Below are 15,623 nucleotides of genomic sequence, written 5' to 3'. Positions count from 1 at the left end.
GACACGATATTCGCAGATTGAGAAGCAGGCTTTAGCTCTCATGACAGCAGCTAGGAAGCTACGTCCGTACTTTCAGGCTCATTCAATAGAGGTATTTACAACTTTCCCTCTTAGTAAAGTTCTTCATAAACCTGACTTATCTGGGAGAATGGTGGCCTGGTCGGTTGAACTCAGTGAGTTCCAAGTAAGCTTTAAGCCCAGAACGACAATTAAAGCTCAGGCGTTAGCCGATTTTGTAGTAGAAACTACTGCACCAGTGGAGAACATTGTTGAAGATCCCATTATACCAACCATTTGGGAAGTATATGTGGACGGTTCGAGCAATAAGGACGGAGTAGGAGCTGGAATTCTTTTGAAAAGTCCGGTGGGATTTGTCATTCGATACGCATTGAGATTTGCGCTCGAAGCAAGTAATAATGAGGTAGAATATGAAGCCCTGATAGCTGGACTTAGGTTGTCAAAAGCATTGGCAATAGCAGATGTAACTATTTATAGTGACTCTCAACTTATTGTCAACCAAGTTTAGGGGGAGTATGGTATAAAAGAACCTCGCTTGCAAAAGTACCAAGAGATTGTGCAAGCATTTCAAAAAGAATTCAGGAATTTGAAGATATGTCAGATTCCAAGGATAGAAAACACAGTGGCAGATGAGCTATCTCGATTAGCTAATGCCAAAGAAAAAAATTTAGACCCATCGGTCTACATTGAAGAGATAACGTTTCCAAGTTATCATGAGAAAGAAATTTCTTATATTGAAGCAGAGCGTTGTTGGATGGATCCAATAGTTGAATATTTGAGAGATGATAAACTACCAGAAGATTAGAAAGAGGCCAGATTGATCAAGATACAATCAGCGAGATTTATCATGCAGAATGGAAGGTTATACAAAAGATCTTATTCTGGACCCCTTCTGAGATGTTTAGGTCCCAAAGGAGCGGACTTGGCCTTGGCCGAGGTTCATGAAGGAATTTGTGGAGCTCACATGGGTGGACGAGCCCTGGCACACAAGATTCTGAGACTTGGGTTATATTGGCCTAAGATCCAAGAGGCTGCTATGGAGTATGTTCGTCGATGTAGCAATTGTCAAATCCATGCTACGGTATCAAAGCGTCCAGCGGAAGCCATGACTTCAATTCTAGATCCCATCCCCTTTGCGATGTGGGGAATTGATATCATGGGCAAATTCACCAAGGCGTCAGGCGGACGGGAATATTTGATAGTAGCAATTGATTACTTCACGAAATGGGTTGAAGCCAGTGCCCTGGCAACAATCACTGAGAAAAAAGTGGAGAAATTTGTGCTTGAGTCAATCATATATCGCTTTGGGATTCCAAAGATTATCATCACTGACCATGGCACCCAGTTCAACTGTCCACAATTTGAGCAATTTTGTAGAACGTACATGATCGAGCATCGTATGTCCTCAGTGGCATACCCCCAGAGCAATGGATAGGTAGAAGTTACTAACCGAACGCTGCTTGAGGGGATAAAGAGAAGACTTGAGGCTGATAAAGCCTTATGGGTGGAAGAGCTGCATAATGTACTGTGGACCTACCGAACTACGGTTCGAACACCCACAGGAGAAACTCCATTTAGGTTAGTCTATGGATCCGAAGCATTGGCACCTGTAGAGATAATGGCGGGAACATTGTGGGACAGAGAGTTCGAAGAAAAAGCAAACGAGCAAGGACTGCTTGATAGCCTTGATTTGTTGGACGAGGTTCGTGCAAAGGCAATAGCACGAAATCAACATTATCAACGAAGGATAGCGTCATATTACATACCCGAGTAAAGAATCGTCGGTATTTGGCAGGAGATTTGGTGTTGAGAAATACCTTAGCTTCAGATCCACGCCACCAAAGAAAGTTGGATCCTTCTTGGGAAAGGACCTTATATGGTTGTAAAACCAGTCGGTTCAGGAGCGTACAAGCTGAAGAACATCACCACCCAAAAAGAGTTGGATCGTTCGTGGAATGCAAGGCATCTCAAGAAATTTTATCCTTGACAATTTCAATTTTGTTTGTGATGTAACTAATTTCAACTCAATCAATACAATTATTGGTTTTCAACAATTATCTTTTGATTGGGGGGCATCATACACCACATTCAAGAATAGATCCAACTACAAGACATCAGATGAAAATCCGTGTGGGTCCTTCAACACTTATTGAATTTTTTCAGAATTTCTTAAGTCAAGGCATCGGATGAAAGTCTGAGTGAGTTCCTTCCACAAGGCATCGGTTTAAAAACCAAGTGAGTTCCTTCTTAGACTTATTGAATTTCCGAAATGTCTCTAAGTAAAGGCATCGGTTTAAAATCCGAGTGAGTTCCTTCTCAGACTTATTGTATTTCTCCGGAAATCCTTAAGTAAAGGCATCAGTTTAAAACCCGAGTGAGTTCCTTCTCAGACTTATTGTATTTCTCCGGAAATCCTTAAGTAAAGGCATCAGTTTAAAACCCGAGTGAGTTCCTTCTCAGACTTATTGTATTTCTCCGGAAATCTTTAAGTAAAGGCATTGTTTGAACAACTAAAACCTAGTGCAACAACGACTCAAGTGACTGGGCAAAGTTCAAGATAAAGTTAATTTCTTATTTCTTCAAAAGACCGGAAGGGGCCAACCTTTACATCAAACATATACATGAGATTACAAGAGTTGGGATACAATCTTCGGTCAAAAAAGAAGGCCATCATCGGTGATCATTAAGAAATCAAACAAGATCAAAACAGCTTTGCTAGAACAAACACAAAAGTCGAGCAGCGACACGGATTCAAGAAGAAAAAGAGGAGGAACGGGGATTACAAAAGCATTACAGTATCCTCCGCAATTTCATACTCTTTGTCCAGCTTGACCAGAAGAAGTATGGTCCTCAATTAGACTTGCATTCAAGCCAAGCTCTTCATAACTGGATCCTTCCAGGGGAGAATAAACAGGAGAATCCTCAAGATAATGCATAATATTCGGATCAGAAGGCGGAGGATCGATCTTATCTTTGGTCTAGTCAGGCGAAGGAAGACCCAGGTTGGTAAACACTTCAGGATGACAAACAGCGCTGTAGGGAGTCGTATCAAAATGAGGGTCTTTCCTTAGTATTGATTCCCATACTTCGTTCTCGCCATCCCGGTACGCCTGCAAGTTATAAGCATTCAGCATGTCAAAAAAGGGCTTACTGTGTAAATACTTGAAGATGCAGGCTCTGCGAACGTCAGCCGGAAGGGATTCGGGCAAAGGAATGACAGCTTGCCTTTGAGGTAACGCTTCAGAACCCTGGGCCCCTGACTTTCCCGCTTCTCGCTCCAATCGCTGGATCTTCTCCCTGGCATCATCCAAGTCCGAACGGAGACGCTCGATCACCGAGTTCTTTTCTCTTGCAACCTCCCAAGCTAATTTCCTAAGACAAGCAATCTCAGCATCTTTGGCTTCGGAGTCTTCCCGAAGCCTGGAAACTTCATTACTCAATTTACTGAGTCTAGAGGCTGCTTCCACTTGGTTGTGGAAGTTCCCAGTAAGACTCCTGCAAACAACTTCCGAGTTAGTTAGGAGCAAAAGAGTAATCTTCAGCATTAAAAGAAAACTGAAGCGAAACTTACATCACCAGTGACTTCATAAAGTCATCGTCTGGAAGTTTGGAAAGAACTCTGCTCTGGCTAGACACTTGAGCAGCAGTGCACCACTCCAACGCTCTGTCAAACTCGTTTGACACTAATTCAGGCCTCCTTGAAGGAGGAGAAGGATGAGCTACATCAAGAGAAGGGTGAGTTGCATCCTCCACCAACCGACGACACTTCCTAGTGGCAAAATCCTCCGGCTCCAAAGAAAGAGAGGCAGAGGATGCCAAACAAGCTCTAGCGTCGGAAATAGAAACAGCACCTACTGGGGCCACGCCTTCACCAGATGCCAACATAGTTGCCTCAGATGTCCTAAGAGTCTCCTTCAGAGAAGCCCGACTGGTATCTCCGGCAGGGACATCAACAGCACCATCAGCGATGGAGTGATCAAGATCTTCCTAGGAAGACCGGGCGATCTCTTCAGACAGAGGGAGCATAGGAGAGGCATCGGTAGAAACTGTGGGAATCTGACCTGAAGATTCACCAACAGCAGTCTCCTTACATTTAGAGGATTCACCAGATGAAATCACCTTATTGGCCAAAACTCCCGTCGATGCTGGAACAGTTTTCTTGCAGGACTTCGTTCTAATAAAGTTCGGATCGATTCTGGGAGGCACTGTGATGAGCACATTTATGTGTGAAATCTTAGGGCATAAAGCATGCATTTTATACACTTAGAGTGGAGTTATCTGCTTTTGGTGACGGGTGGTGTTGCATCTGCATTTTAGCTATGAACTAAATTTTACTGACTGCTTTAACATACTAACTGGTTTTACTTTTTTTTCCTTTTTATTTTTATGGTTCGCAATTTTTTTTCCTGTCTTTTATTTATGCATTGATTGTGTTTAATTTATTTTTCGTTTCAATTCGATTGCATTAGACGTATAGATTAGGATCGTTTAGTTTAGTTAATTAGTTAACAAAAATTGAATCATTCCACTCTCGCATTACTATTAAGAAGTTGAATTATAAGTGACATATCTCCTTGAGATCGATCCGTTAGGTACACGATACAGTGCACTTGCAGTTACTTTTACAATTCACAGACAAGTTTTTGGCGCCGTTGCCGGGGAGGTATTGGTCCACTTTGTTTTTCTCATTCTTAGGTAAATCGAAGTGTTTAAAAAATAAAAAAAATTTCAAATATATTACTCTTAACTTGAGTAGAAACAAAAACGTATAGTAGTCCCCACCACTCTACTACAGAATCCCCAGGATTCGATTGTAGGTGGCTCCGAAGACTATACGGATTCCCTTGCTGTCAAACCTATACAGCGCTCAGCTATACGGCAACCTTACAGCTTTGGAATCATTGTTTCAATTTTTGTGGTGGGAAATTCACTACTTTCCTTTCGTTTTTGTTATTTTCTTTTCTTTTATTCTTTAGTTAATTTATTTTTATATAAAAAAAAGTCTCATTCTTTCATAAGAGCCATTAATTGCATTAGGTGGTTAATGCATGTGTGTCTGGACTCGTGATTCTACAAATAGAATTGTCCAAGTGTCTAACTTGACCATGGAAGGTCTACCTCCACCACCTCCACCTAAGAGTCTTAGGGATAGATTTTATCCTACCCGATCTGCACAACCTTCCTGTATACGTTTACTTGAAGTGAGGGGTAATAATTTTGAGCTCAAATCTCATTATCTATCTATGTTACCCCAATTTCATGGGTTACCTGATCAAGATGCATATTTGTTCTTTAGGGAGTTTGAGGAGGTTTGTGTCCTTATGAAGGTACAACAACTAACTGATGATGCCATAAGACTACGGTTCATTACATTTGCATTAAAGGATCAAGCTAAAAAGTGGCTTTATAGCTTATCTAGCGATAGCATTATCACATGGGAACAATTCACTATCTTATTCTTGAAGAAATTCTTTCCTTTCTCTAAGATGAATAAAATAAGAGATGATATTCTTTAATTTCGTCAGAAACCCAATGAGTCATTTGCTAAGGTAATAGAGAGGTTCCAAAGCCTTCTCCAAGAATGCCCTCACCATGGTATAGAATTATGGCATTTATGTCAAATAATTTATGAGGGTATCGATTATCAAACAAAGCAACTCTTGGAATCTATGTGCCCCACAAGATTTACATCATTCGCTGATGATTCCGAAGCTTGGGAATTTCTTTTAGATCTAGTAGATAGAACTAGAGAATGGGAGTCAACCCAAGAGCCTGAAAGGACTAGTAGGGGATATTTTGTTGATAGCCAAGTTGATAAGGAAGCACAAATAGATAATCTTTTAAAAAAGTTAGAGACTTTGGTAGTTAAGGCTGCACCACCACCACCTAGTCAAGCACATTTTATCGACAAATCTATTGCTATGTGTGCACGGTGTCAATCTCCTACACATGTAATTGAGGAATGCCCTAGCTATTCTGGAGGCCAACATGAAAATGTCAGTGCGATGTTTCCAAACCCGTACAGTAACACGTACAATCATGGGTGGAAGAATCATCCTAACTTTTCATGGTCTCAAGGGCAAAACCAAAATGGATTAAGCAATTATTCCACACAAAATCAATTTGGTGCCCCTAAAAAACAAAATGCCCAATTTTCTTATAATCCAAATGTCCAGTTCCCTCAAGCCCCAAATTTCTAGAATGCCAATTTGGCTAGGCCTGGCAATCCACCTATTTTGCCTCATATGCCTCACATTGCACAAAATCAATCATCACCTAGTTTCAACAGAGGTAACAATCCAGAGTTTTCTCGTTTCTCTTCCTTAGAGAAGAATATGGAAGTACTTTCCAGCACCTTCATCACTTCTATGCATAATATGGAAAAACAAATTTCCACTCTTGCAAGTGCTCTATCTGTGCGAGAAAAAGGTAAAATGCCTAGCCAACCTGAGTTAAATCCTAGGATTCAGATTCAACAAAGACCACCAAATCAAGTCAACCAAGTTGAATCCTCCCATTCTTCTTTAGCTTCAATTAATTCTGTGTCTGCATTGAGAAGTGGGAAAGGGTATTTAACAGGTGAGTCACATATTAATGAAAAGAGCGAGATTAGTGACCACTGTGATGAGGAGAATGTTCAAGTATCTCCTAATAAAAGTTTGTCTGAGGTACTCATAGAAGTTGAGGATGAGCCAGTTGCTTTAGCAGTACCTAAGTTTGGTGAACCACTATCAGAAACTATGAGAAAAGAGAAAATTTCAAATGAGAGTCCTTATGTTCCTAAGGCTCCTTATCCTAGTCGTCTAGTTAATAAGAAGAAGACTGCAACTATGGAGAATTTTTTTGATGTCTTCAAAAAGATAGAAGTGAATATCCCTCTTTTGGATGCCATATCCCAGATCCCCGCCTATGCAAAAGTGTTGAAAGATTTATGCACTCATAAATGAATCACTAGCATTCCCAAAAAGGCGTTCTTGGCAGGTAACATTAGTTCCATAATTACTCAACCTGTAGCAGCCAAGTATAAGGATCCAAGCCCTACCATAGCTTGTATCATAGGCAATACACACATTGAACATGCATTACTTGATCTTGGTGCAAGTGTGAATCTTTTACCTTACCATGTTTATAAGGAATTAGGACTGGGAGAATTGAAAGCAACTAGAACTACTCTTCAGTTGGCAGATAGGTCAGTTAAGATTCCTAAAGGGATGGTTGAAGATGTTTTACTGAAAGTGGGAGAATTTATTTTTCCAGTTGATTTCATTGTGCTAGATGCTAAACCTTTTCCAATCAAGGATGAAATCCCAATAATTTTAGGAAGACCATTTTTGGCTACTAGTAATGCATTAATCAATTGTCAAAATGGCCTCTTACGATTATCTTTTGGAAATCAAACTATAGAGTTTAATATGTTCAGGATAGGAAAACAACCACAAATAGAAGAAAAGATCAATATGCTTGAGGAATCTTTTGATTTTCCTAATGATGTGATTACCAATTTTGAGATTGATTTTGATTATGAATTTCAAGAATGTATGGATATGTTGGATGATGATAGTGAAATTTTCTTTTCTAAAGTCTTAAAATTTTCAAACACCTTTGGAGCCTGTTAAACCTCTATCCATCTCCATCTCCATTCCCAAGCCCTCAATAATTGAACCCCCCAAGCTAGAATTGAAAGAATTGCTTTCTAATTTAAAGTATAATTTCCTGGGACAAGATAATCCTCTTTCTGTCATTGTTGTCTCTGATTTAACTTCTGACAATACAGAAGAGTTGATCACACTATTGAGTGATAATAGAGAAGTATTGAGTTGGTCTATCATTAGTATCAAAGGTCTTAGCTCTTCCACTGAACAATATCATATTCATCTTATGAAAGATGCAAAACCTTCTAGAGAACCTCAACGTATGATGAGAATATTCTTTAACATTGTGAATGTTTTTCTTGAGATCTTTAGAGATGATTTTTCGATTCACGGTTTTTCTTATTTGGAGTGCCTTCCCCATCATACATTGATATTGAAGATAAGACTAAAGCTTCCTATGATAAGCACATCTTGACTGAAAGGTATACCCCTCATTTGTCTTCCTTGTTTAGCATTCATGCATTGAGGACATTGCAGTACTTAAGTGTGTGGGGGGGGGGGGTGTATAGCTTCGTTGTAGATTTTAACTTTGACTTTTGGTTCGTATACATATTCTTTCAATTGCTATGATGTGTGAAATGAGAGTGATTTTGGTACCCATTGTGAACACATAAAAACCCTGTTGAGAGGAAGGTAACTTGTATATATGTTGAGATAGGACTTTCCTTAGAAAAATAAAAGGCCCTTAACTTAAGGCGTTGGACCATCTATGAGTTTTGTGGGTCCTTGTTTCTTTGGCTAGAAGTTGAGATCAATTTTGTGTATGGCAAATGACAAAAAAAAAAAAAAAAGAAAAAAGAAAAAAGTAGAAAGTAAAAGTTGAATTCCTTGGAACTAGACAAGGCACTCCGACTCAGGAATTGAGGTGACTTGATCGAAACTCTTAGGAATGAGATTATTGAAAAGAACTCTCACATCACTGTCTATGTGGGCATATGCAAAGCAAAGCTACAAAGTAACTTGGGTTTTTGGTGTTTGCTCACCATGTCATTCAAGCCAACCGTAGTGGAGTAATGTAGAGTTCACTACTCAAAAGAAAAGAGAGAGATAAATTCAAGTGTCATCAATGCCTTGGTAAAATTGTTTGGTCAAAAATACTTCAAAACCTTAGTCCTTGGTCCCTTTACTTTATGAGTGGTTTTGCTTAAAGGAGAGGTGTACTTGAAAGATATAAGGTGAGTCTTTGATTGAGATATATGCTAAGTCTCAAGAATCAATATGGGGTAATAAAGTTCAAGTGTGGGGGATTTTAAATCAATGGTGAGAAAAATTGTCATAGCTATTGATTCTGTATAAGTACTTACCAATTGTTAGAGTTGGAATTTGCAATGTATATTTTGAGCTAAATTGGAATTTTGGATGTACATTCACTGCAAACATCCACGAGACAAAACTCATCCTCTAGGGGTAACCTAGTGGTTTAAAGGCCTGTTACACATGCTAAGTGTAACCGTGATTCCTACGAAAGTGAATTAGGATTTATTTTGTTGCACTAGTTTCTTACCTGCATTTGTATTTTTCTTTAATTTTTGCTTGAGGACAAGCTTAGTCTAAGTGTGGGGGAATCTGATGAGCACATTTATGTGTGAAATCTTAGGGTATAAAGCATGCATTTTATACACTTAGAGTGGAGTTACCTTGGGTTTTATGTTGTTTTTGCAGATTTTAAGACTTTTCAAGATTTAAGCAAATATTTGGAGTTTTGGGCTTGAATCATGCTATTTTACACGTCAAGAAGTCCATTCAAATTCTCAAATGCAAAAATGGGCCTGATCTGGAGCATGATGGGCTAGAGATGTGTGATTATGGGCCAACTCCGAAATATTGAAAAGATAAAGAAGGCAAATCTGATCTACGGCTGAGATTTTAAATCAAATCTACAGGGATATTATTGAGAGAGCCCAAATGGAAAAAGAATCCTTGCACACCTCAATATCTTATTTCCTATCTTGGATTTAATTAAAGAAAGTAAAAGAGGAAAAATAATTATATTCAGAAAGAAAAGAGGAAAAATCCCGTTTTTGAATGCCTCTGTCCAGTTTCGATCAAACCCTTCATCGAACGGTCATCCGATGTCTGATCGTGCTGATTTTTGGAGGAGAGCTTCATGACTACTTAAACCTCACCTGGTGGAATTATGCATCTGATCTCTCTAAGTCGGCGCGATTAGTACGTCAAAACCCCAATTGGCTAAGTTAGATAGAAACCCTGAGTTTTATTCAAATTCAGCCGTGCTTCATATCTCATTTAAACTCTATAAAAGGAGAGCATACTCCATCAAAGGAGAACGTGTTCTAGAGCTTAGTAGAAGCATTCTTTCTTCTCTCTTCAGTTTATTTAGGCTTTCTCTAGTTTTCTTTGCTTGCATTTGTGAGATTTAAATTTCTAGATTCAATGTTTAGGTTTAATTTTTTTATCTAATGCAATTCAACTTCAAGTTTCAAGTTTTTAGATTCGTTTTTCTCTGGGTCTAGCAATTGCAGATTTAGATCATTCTAGATCTAGATCTGGTTGTTAGGGTTGGTTGAGATTCAAATCATTTGTTCAATTCGCAAGTAAGTAACCTTCTTTATTAATCTTCTCCCCTCCCTCCATTCCCGCTTCTATCTACCCCTCCATATTCTTAATTTAGGATTTACTTTCAGCATTATTTATTGTTCTCCCTTCTCCTGGATCCTTGATCAGAGATGCTTACAGTCGTGCCTCTCTTTGGTTAAGGCTTTATTTTCCTTTTATTGCTTTGTTTATTACTTTGTTATTTACTTTCTGCCTATTCATTCATCATCTCGGACCACATAACCGGAGCAAGCCTACAGGCGTGCCTCTGCTTCTGGTGACAGGTGGTGTTGCATCTGCATTTTAGCTATGAACTAAATTTTACTGACTGCTTTAACATACTAACTGGTTTTACTTTTTTTTTTTCCTTTTTATTTTTATTGTTCGCATTTTTTTTCCTGTCTTTTATTTATGCATTGATTGTGTTTAATTTACTTTTCGTTTCAATTCGATTGCATTAGACATATAGATTAGGATCGTTTAGTTTAGTTAATTAGTTAACAAAAATTGAATCATTCCACTCTCACATTACTATTAAGAAGTTGAATTATAAGTGGCATATCTCCTTCAGATCGACCCGTAGCTACACGATACCGTGCGCTTGCGATTACTTTTACAATTCACAGACACACTGCAAGCACAGAAAAAGTCGTATCAGTATGAGAATCCAACAACATAAGGAGAAAGGGAAAACCCTAGTTCTCTGGTCGATATGAACTACTCAAAATACCCATTAAGTAAACCCCAAGTATTACTATTGTGGAGTTTACTCAGGGGGAAGGAGAGGGCAAAAAAGCTTAAAGCTCACTTGTTCAGAGATTATTGTTGGAGTACGAGGAATACGGATGCAGGGCAGGAAGACGGAATGTCGTTTTTGCAAATCTAACTTGCAGATAGCAGGATAGATGGAGAGTACCCTCGAAGGACTTAAATAGCCTCAGGTAGTAAGACGACGGTTGAGAGCCAAAGGCAACCAATGGCCCAGATCAAAGAAACGTTTTGAATTCCTCAACAAGCAAGATCAACGGTCAAAAGGAGGCCACATGGAAGCAGGCACCTGATACGAGAATACCTCCAACCGTCGCACCACCATTTAAATAATGGTTGTATTACCAATTCATTGAAAACAATGAATGGTGTACAAAGGCAAGAAAACGTTTGGACTTCGCAGCAAATGAAGGGAAACGTATGGACTTTGCAATAAATGAAGGAGTAAGGGGGAATAAAGGCTAAGGCATCTTTCCCGAACATCTGTTCATGATATCTTTACAAGATTATCCTTCGTCAAGGTATACGAAGTTAAGTGATAAGTTTTATCATTTATATTTTGATTTTCAAGACAAGTTTGAGGATAGGAGATGAGGAAATACTGAGGCAAACATGGGAAAAGTGTCTATTCATTAATGAGGAGGATCAATCTTTACAAAAAAAAAAAAAAAAAGAAGAGGGTAACTCCCTATGCCTCTTCCTCATTATTGCCCGAAGAGTCCTGCACAGGAGAGCCTTTCTCAGGATCGTCATTCTCAGGGTCCTTTGAAGAGCCTTCCTCAGGATTGTCATTCTCAGGATCCTTTTCAACGACAGCCTGTGACTTTTCTTCTTGGAGGGGCGGTTCGTCAGCAAGATATTCCTCATATTTTGGGTCAGTTGGAAAAAGATCATCCTCTTCCAGAGCCCAATTAGGGAGGTCCAATTTAAGCTTCCCGAAGACCTCTCTGTGACACACCTCATGAAAGGGAGTTGTATCGAAGGAAGGGATAGATTCGAGGATCTTTTCCCAAACGTCATTCTGCCCCAAGTGGTAAGCTTGGATGTTGAAGGCACCCAGCAGGTTGGAGAAAGGTACGCTGTTCAGGTACTTCTGAACACAATCCTTTCGAAGCTCCGGCTTGATATGCTCGGGTTATCTAGGGACTGCCATCTTCAGAATATTTTTGTTCTCCATGCACTTAAGCTCAAGTCTGTCACCGAACAACGTGGCAGCTGCTTTCTGCTTCTTAGCCTTGTGCTCGGCAGCAACAGCGCAAGCCTTTGAAGAGTCGAGGGCCTTTTTTAAGGAGTTCATCTCCTCATCATGCTTCATCTGCAGCTCCTTGGCAGCTGCCATCAGCCGGTCTATCACAGAATTGGCCTTGGCCAAATTCTCTTCACAGGTCAGCAGCAAGGAGCCGTTACGACCAACCCGGCTCAATGCTTCCATGTGCTGATAAAAGCTCAGCACGACATTCCTGGGAACGAGAAGATTATCAGAAAAAATCATAAGAAATTATGAAAAACAATTAAAGAAGGATCAGGAAGGCCGGTACTTGGTAGACTGACTAACAAGAGTATCATCATTCAAGGCCTCAAGGTCCTGACGGTCAGCAGGCAGAAGACTGAGGGAACTCCATTCTGCGGCTTTCTCAGGGTCCTGAGTCACCCTATCAGTTTGCTTCAGTGTCCCCTGAGGCATGAAGACCTCCTCACCATCTTCAACATTTTTGGATTTTTTATGGGAGGAAGCATCAACTGGATCGTGCTTCCTTTTGGTTCGAGCGGCGGAGGAGATATTTGGCCTCTCCACCATTGGCTTTTTCCCTTTTCCCGAAGCGTCAACCACGGGCTTTAAGTTCCTGATACCCTTGTAAGAAGGGTCGGGAGAGGGAACAGAAGCCTCTTGATCGACAGTTAAGGCTCGGGGCGACCGTTGCTCAGCTGTCACAACGGCCCGGGCAGCCTTTGCCTGAAGATGTTCAGGGTTCATTCTTGGAGGCACTGCAAAGAAGAACAAGAATCAGAATTGCAAAAAGACATATCACTCTTGTAAATTTGAAGGATGATGGTTAAGAAGCTCACAATGAGCCAAGCCCCAATACTGAAGGATGGAGTTGTACTCCACCTCAAGTCCATGTATCTCCTAATACCATGGAATGGATTTGATCGTCTTGACGGCCGTCTCGTCTTCTTTGGATAAAGGAAGGACCTGGTTACTTTCAGAGTATGAAGTATACTGTTTCCAGACGGTCGAGAAGTTGAACTCTGGCTGAGGCGCAAGACAGAAAAAGTATCTTTCGCGCCATCCTTTGTGATTGGAAGGGCAAGTTCCTTTGGCAAGAATGCTGCCCCTCCAGTCAAGCTCAGTCTTATTACGCTTGGAGAGCACAACCCAGCCGGGAGGATGGGAGATAGAAAGTAGATGAAAGTGCACAAAAAGAGCAAGAGAGGGCGTAACGCCAAGTTCAAAACACAAACCCAAGAAGCCGACGATGAGACGCCAGCTATTGGGAAGGAGCATTCTAGGGCAAATGTCCCAGTAATTCAGGACGGCAGCAAATAAAGGATTGAAAAAAGGAAAGTGAACCCCACTTTCCAATGCATCTATGTATAGGGAAAATTCTCCTGGAAGGGTCGAATCAACCCTCTCATCAGGATTGGGAGCCCTAATATGATAAGAAGAAGGAAAATCAAAACCCTGGATGGCCGAAAGAAGGTTTTCCTCCTTGTAAGAGGAGGGAACAGAACCAGGTCCACCTTTAGAACTGGAGGTTTGTTTTGACTGTCCAGAAGACTCGGCGGTCACCCTAGGAGTCTTGGAAGATCCAGACTCAGGAAAGGCAGAAGGAGTTTCGGCCTTTCTTTCTAAACTTTTATGGGAAATTTCTGCGAATTCACGCCAGAGGGCAGTTAGGGTTTTATTATCACTATCCGACTGCTCAAAAGGAAGGGAAGCAAAGGCTTCATTACCACTACTATTACTGAGGCTGGGTACCAAGGAAGAAAAAACCCTATTATCCTCCATTACTAGCTTCAATAGGGTACAAAAAAAAAAAAAAAACTGGAGACAGGGAGTTCTTAACTTTGCAAAGGGATCAGTAAACTTACTGATTCAGTGAGGCAGAAGCTTGAGAACGAGAAGGCGCGAAGCAGACGACGAAGTTTCAAAAATCCAGACAAGAAGAATGAAACCTACGAAGAAAATGAACCGCTTTTAAGCACCCGCACGAGTGTTCGAAGACGTGAACGATCGAGATTGATTCAGCATTGACGATCGAGATTGATCCAGCGTCGACGATCGAGATTGATCCAGCGTTGACGATCGAGATTTAGAGTCGGTTTGAATGTTTGAACTCACGAATCCAAAACAGGCGTTCGGAAACCGTCGCTTGGGTTACGTGAGCCACGATCATTCGACTCTAATGGGACACGTGGCATTGCCCTCACAACGCTCGAGGAAAAGTGACCACCGCATTAAATGTGATATGACATTTAGTGGGATACGTAGAGACTATTGCTTGACGAAGAACCCAGTTAAAAACTGAGCCCTCGGGGTTGACCGAACGCTTGGTCTGGGGGGCTCGTGATACGGAGGAAATATGATCGAACTTGGTTCGTACTCGGTTTGACCCTCAACCTCGGTCGAGACGGAGGGAATCAACTAGCTTCCGAGCTAGCCGGGTCCAGAAGATAGCTTGCTGAGGAAGAAAACTAAATCGGCAACAAGGACGCCCTAATCCGGCTAATGGATTAGGTTAATTACCCTAATGATAGCAGACTCAACTTGGCGGCTGTCACTTATCGCTAATTGAAGGGATAATCATCGGATAACCGTGAGGTTATCTCAAGAGTCCTCTACTAGTTCTAACTAGTAAAAGTCTATCGCTCAACGAATCTAACTGTTAGAATCCAATGACTATCCGAAGAAGGCTCAAATGCATCCAACGAAGAAGATTCGAAGGTACACTCTATATAAACCTTACTTACCTATGAGGTGAGGAGGACTCAGATCCATATACACACTGGTGGACGTAAACTCTCATATGCTTACGATCTAGATCACATTCCCCGTTTTTCATTCCTTAGCTCTGTGCATCTAGCAGAGCCGTTTGTGATTAAGTTCATCAACTGACTTAGCCTTCGGAGGTGGACTCCTGACCCCAGCGGTCGAGCCACATTTGACGCTTTCATTTTGCAGGTCATTACAAGGAGATCTAAGGGCTGAGCAGATTTTGGACGCATCACAAGGTTCTAAGGTAACACATTACATGTGATTCAGATACATTTTCTCATGCCTAGTGCTCTTTTAGTCCAGTATCTTTCTCCATCTAAAAATGTAAATCCTCATAGACTAATTATGTTACACCCCACCTGCCGGTCTCGGTCCTGACCGACAACTCGTGGATACGTTTCCCAGTCACAAGATCCACAATTTAGCCATCAATGATAATAAATAATAATAATAATAATAATAATAATAATAATAATAATAATAATAATAATAATAATAATAATAATAATAATAATAATAATAATAATAATAATAATAATAATAATAATAATAATAATAATAATAATAATAATAATAATAATAATAATAATAATCAAGAGCAAGAATTAGGGCTGCAACTGGGCCGGGCTGGG

The sequence above is a fragment of the Hakea prostrata genome, chromosome 3, assembly GCF_041222555.1.
Source record: "Hakea prostrata isolate BN-2017 chromosome 3, UWA_Hpros_2, whole genome shotgun sequence".
Lineage (NCBI taxonomy): Eukaryota > Viridiplantae > Streptophyta > Magnoliopsida > Proteales > Proteaceae > Hakea > Hakea prostrata.
Note: the sequence above shows the minus strand (reverse complement) of the source record.